This window comes from Poromitra crassiceps (assembly GCF_964638095.1).
Source record: "Poromitra crassiceps genome assembly, contig: HAP1_SCAFFOLD_423, whole genome shotgun sequence".
NCBI lineage: Eukaryota > Metazoa > Chordata > Actinopteri > Beryciformes > Melamphaidae > Poromitra > Poromitra crassiceps.
Genome location: NW_028151984.1, coordinates 127,501 through 132,704, shown reverse-complemented (window position 1 = coordinate 132,704; position 5,204 = coordinate 127,501). Strand labels below are relative to the sequence as shown.

The 5,204-nt window shown below is 43.5% G+C and overlaps 1 long non-coding RNA gene across 1 annotated transcript; it reads right to left on the bottom strand.

Moving 5' to 3' along the window:
* Nucleotides 1-763: 763 nt before the first annotated feature.
* On the bottom strand, nt 764-3,999 carry LOC310771201. The gene is made up of 3 exons (XR_014552396.1): nt 3,905-3,999; nt 3,233-3,362; nt 764-1,362 (listed from the first exon to the last, which is right to left on the bottom strand). It is a non-coding gene; the product is annotated as an uncharacterized lncRNA (long non-coding RNA).
* Between the last annotated feature and the right edge of the window lie 1,205 nt (nt 4,000-5,204).

The window sequence follows — 5,204 nt, the reverse complement described above, 5'->3', positions numbered from 1 at the left end:
CTCTGATCTCTTCTTTGCGGACTAAAATTATATCTTCCAATTAAAGCTGTGAAGAAAAACTACGGTTGAGCTCTTGACCCTGGAGACTATTAAGCAGATGAATTTATGATTGTGCGGTTTTCTTTTCACAAAAATGTTAGCCACTTGATAATCTCACTAGTGAAATATTGAATAACAATGCTTAAGCCCAGTGGTAAGGCAGACATGGGCAAAATACAGCTGCAGGGCAAGAACCGGCCTGTGGACCATCTCATTGCAGCCCACAACGTCAAAGGGAAAAAAAAGTGAATGATTAAAATAAGTCTGTAGTACTATTTATCTATTACATTTTGAAGTCAGTCTGCCTTGGGTCCATATTTATAACATAATACAATGCTTCATCAGTGACCTATGCAGAGGTGCACATCGGCAAAATGTAGGTTAGTGATACTGCTTTTAAGTGAATTGTTTTATGTAAGTAAATATTTTCATTCTAACACAGTAGGGGGGGGGGGGGGGGGGTGTGGCCCACTCTTGGTGTAAGGGTAAAGATGCACCTCGAGACCTGATGCACTCCTGCTGGTCTAGGATCAGATTCTACTAGAACTCCTGCATCTCCCAAACTTCCGCTTTCCACTGTCTATTGATTGAAAAGGAATACTTAAGTGCTTGACTGTCTCTTCAAAATTTGCTCAGTGGTTTCCTCATCTTACTAAAGAAAACGTGAAGAAACTCAAATCATCTTAATTTCTTTATTTCCTCATTTCATTACAAAAAGATCTCCTTTGGAAGAATTGCCGATAACTTATTTAAACTTTTTTTCTTGGGGAAATCAACTCTTCTTAACAGAGAGGAGAACACCTCTCATCCTCCATATGTGATGCACTGAACAGGCAAACACACGGGCATGGTTAGTAATGATGAATGTGTCAGTGCTACTGTTGATGGTTTAGCCTCAGTGCAAACACGCATGGCTAAACGTCATTACAGGATGAGACGGGTGTTGAGCAACAGGAAAGAGGAATGTACAAAAAACACAAATCAACTCAAATTCCATCAAGAAAAAGCACAAATAATGATCCTAGCTCACTGATAAAACATTAGCATGTCGGACAGTCAGAAAACAAACATCACAGGAAAATGAAGTGCAACGATCGTTCGCTTTACAGCCCTCAGTAGGAGTATCTGTCAGTGAGCGTTTTCTTTTGAGTGGCAAAAAAGGACAAACTGCATTTTTAAATTGTCAATTGGATTCATGAAATACCATGCCATGTTCAACGGTCTGATGTGATCCTCAATGACTCCTTGGAAACAAAAAAGAAAAAAATGTAAGACCTTCCTCCGTGTCTTCTTTAATTTTCTTGTCCTCATTTGCTTGCAATTCTGTAAGAGAGAGAGAGAATATACTTTGAGTTACTTCAACAGGAGAGAATAAGACATTTTATTTTCTATCACCATCACACATACTTAACATCTGATGACAAGGGCTGACTCATGCATTACTGTGTACAGCCTTCCACAACAAAGACGTCACTTGCCAAGAACACAGAGATTCTCATGGTGAATGTTAGCCTGGTAACCAGCCCAAATGAATCCTTCATTAGGGTCTGGACGCTTTGCTATCCGCCACGTATTTTTCAGCCCAAACTGATTGGTATCTGTGTCAATCATCGAACTACTTCGACAATTCTGCGCCAAAGAACTTAAATGGATAAGACCTGAAGCGAATACTTTGTTCCAACGATTATTCCACTGCAGCCCAATGACAGCAGTGTTGTGTGTCTGTTCTCACTTTGTTAAACTATTTTCTGGTCCAGAGCTGGAAGACCGGAAACAGCCGCCATGACAGTCTGCCCGCATTGATAACATTTTTACTTTAGAGCCACAATATTGTTATAAATATCAACAAATAGCCAACATATATCAAAGCTGGTGGGCTTTATGGTAAGAGCGTCACTCGAACTGGTTGACAGTTATATTAAACTGGTCATTCAGTGGCGTTTTACTGCCACATAACTAACATGCTAACAGCTAGCTAGCCTAGCTAGCAGCACTCGGCAATGCGTTATCGCATTATTATCCGTAATGTTAGATTAATTATTTACATGTAATAAGGTCCCACTGCCTACGTCGACCAGCCAATCAGGTGTCCCAGACAGTATGTGTCCTGAATAAACGCAGTGGATGGGCGTAGGTCCAGGCCCAGATGAAGAGTGTGACAGCTGCGATTCATATGGGTCTGGAGGATACCAGGCTAGGTGAATGTCTAAGCACTGGACAATGCACATCTTGGCTCATGAACACAAAACATAATTAAACAGTGTGGTACAACCAAAACCATGGGCACTAAGCCTACAATGGAGGGATTAATAATGTGCTGGCACGGCCGTGATGGTAATGGTCATGGTGGGATGAGTGAGAGGCAAACCAGGGGAGGTCAAAGGTCAAATACACGTGAACACTCGGCACTAGAATGAGTGAGCACCACACAGCCATGCACGCTGCCGGCCATATGGAGATGCACTGGGATGCAGTCCATGAGGATGCCCTTACTTCAGCCTTGAAGCCCGACCATTTGTTACAAATGAGGCCTTTATCGTAGGCTCCTATACTTTGCCAACCTACTACTTTGCTCTGCGGCAATCCTGAAAGAGGAGTAAAGAGACATTTACAGCAGGGTGTTGAGAGAGGGGTTAAAAAGAGGCACCAACTACAAGAAGAATGGAAACTAGCTGGGACATGAAAATGACATTTCTGACCATTAATTGCAATCTACTAAAAAATATGGTTAAATGGGCTATGGCAAAAATGACAGGAGTCATTGGTTAATCTGGGGTAAAGGTGAGCAATTACAGGCTGACATCTTCAGCCAGCGATACAGGGCGCACAATTGTCACTCTAGCCTTTTGAGGGCTCTGCATATTGTTGATGGCTTGAAGAAATTGCCCACTCAGATCATAACCTGGGTAACATTGCCTGGGAAGCACTTCTCTGCTGGTCCCAGTAGGCCTGCGCCCTCTACAGATGAAGGCTACACTCCACTAGCAGAGAGCCTGGCGTTGCCGTCGGCCTCTGGGGAACCTACTGAGGAGCTAGCGGTGCAGAATAGGCCCTTTAAGAACTACAGCGAGGCCTCAGGGGGACCAGGGGCCTTCTCCATCTGGAAGTGGCCACCAGCCTTTCTTCCTGGTATCAAGGGCTCTCTAGAAACCATGTGTTGGCCTGTGTGGCCATGCGCCATCAGGAGGCGTACCTCTTGACTGCTTTCTGGGCCAGCATACGGTTCCCGGCGAGGAAAGTTAGACTGCCGATGGTGGCCAGGTACTTCAGAGTCTGGAACATGTTGAGGTGAGTCCAGTAAACATACATCAGGCCCAGCATGGCTGAAACAAAACACCAAAGCGGGATTGAGCATGAACATGTAAACAAGAACAGCTGCTGAGCAGAGATTGAGCCATAGAATAACAATCAGATCAGATAAAAAATATGAATGTGGTGAATAGTGAGACAATCATTTAGAATTGTGCCACGAGGTACACGTTTGTCAATTTAAAAGATAACTTTGCAAGTCATGTCATGTCAGGAAAGTCACCATTTGTCATAAAACTTTTGCACTACAAGTTATAAATCAGAAAGACTACACAAAACAGTCATAAGTAACGTCATAACTTTCTCTCATGCCAGGCCATGCTGTTGTTACGTAAATAGTATGTGAGACGAGAGATGTAGTTGATTGAGCGGTTTCATCTGAAGCTCAGATCCAGGGTTCCACGTCACAGTGAGTGGAACAGGAGAATAACCATCACTCACAGACAGATCCAGGGTTCCACGTCACAGTGAGTGGAACAGGAGAATAACCATCACTCACAGACAGATCCTACTGTGCTATGCTCGTCTCTATTACATCACCTTGTGAGATACTCACTTGGTCACTATAGTTAGTTTAGTGATCTCAACAATGTATTCACGAGTTTCCTGATGAGACCGTGGGCGCTTCCATGACACCCTCCCTCCCTGTTTCCAGCTGCTGTTGCCTGTTTCCGCCCAGGACCGTTCATAGCGAAAGAGACTGAAAATAATCATAATAATTGTTGTGACTTTGTACCTACCTATGTCTTGTAATGGAGCCCCCTGCATAATAATTTCACACGTGCATAATTGTACAAAACGGAGTGACAATATCTTGAATCTTGAAAGAGAGAGACCGCGAAAGCACCGTTCAATGACCAAATAATAAGAGTTCCGGTTTGGACGTTTAGCCTTCAAAACAAAAGCGGACGCTATGCAACCACATACCGTACTATGTTTAGCAATTTCGGCTAAAATAAGCCCGTACAGTACGAGTGAATTGACATTCACCTCGTTTTTGTAAAATATCGCCGCTATGCAACCACACAACGTTACTATTTTTAGCCATTTCGGATAAATAAGCCAAACGTTCCCACTCTTTGACAGTGGCGTGCACATCCTTGCTAGTGAAAAAAATGTAAACAGGAAGTCGACAACCGGCAACGGCTGAGAATCATGGGAAACGTAGTTTCCTCCTGGTCTATTGTCCGGGAAGCGATATTTGTTTCCAATGATGGCGAAGGCGTGATCCGCCCCTCTCTGCCTCTGATTGGCTGACTGCATTCGGCCAAGCGGATGTGATTGGATGAACGTTTGACGCTGGGCCAATCAGAGGCAGAGAGGGGCGGGTCATGCCTTCGCTATCATGGGGAAAAAATATCGTGTTCTTCTTCTTCTTCTTGTTTGGTTTTACGGCGGTTGGCATCCAAGATGTTGCATTACCGCCTCCTTCTGGACTAATCCATCCAATGTTTCCCTACTCCATTACAGTCTTGTTAATTATTAGTCCAGTTTCTCTCAAAAACGGACCAGTATAGTTTCTTTCCCTCCACTGCTCCCACACATCCCATTATATCCTTCACACTGCAGGGCTGGCGCGTGCGCCATCGAAAAATGTGGGACATTTGAAGCCAGATTTAGAGAAATAACTCATTTTAAATGAACAGTTGTGATGTCATTATTCAGTCTTAACCACCAATATCTGAGCATTTGCTCTTCTTTTTGCAATTCCAGCATGGGCCACACAGGGGGTTAGAATTTGTAGAAGCAATAAAATCATTGTCAAGTCTTCTTGGAGTGTGATCTGATATTAATAAGTGTCAGTAGTGTCACATTAATATGAACTAGGCTATTCTGAGGCAGAGTAACATGTACTG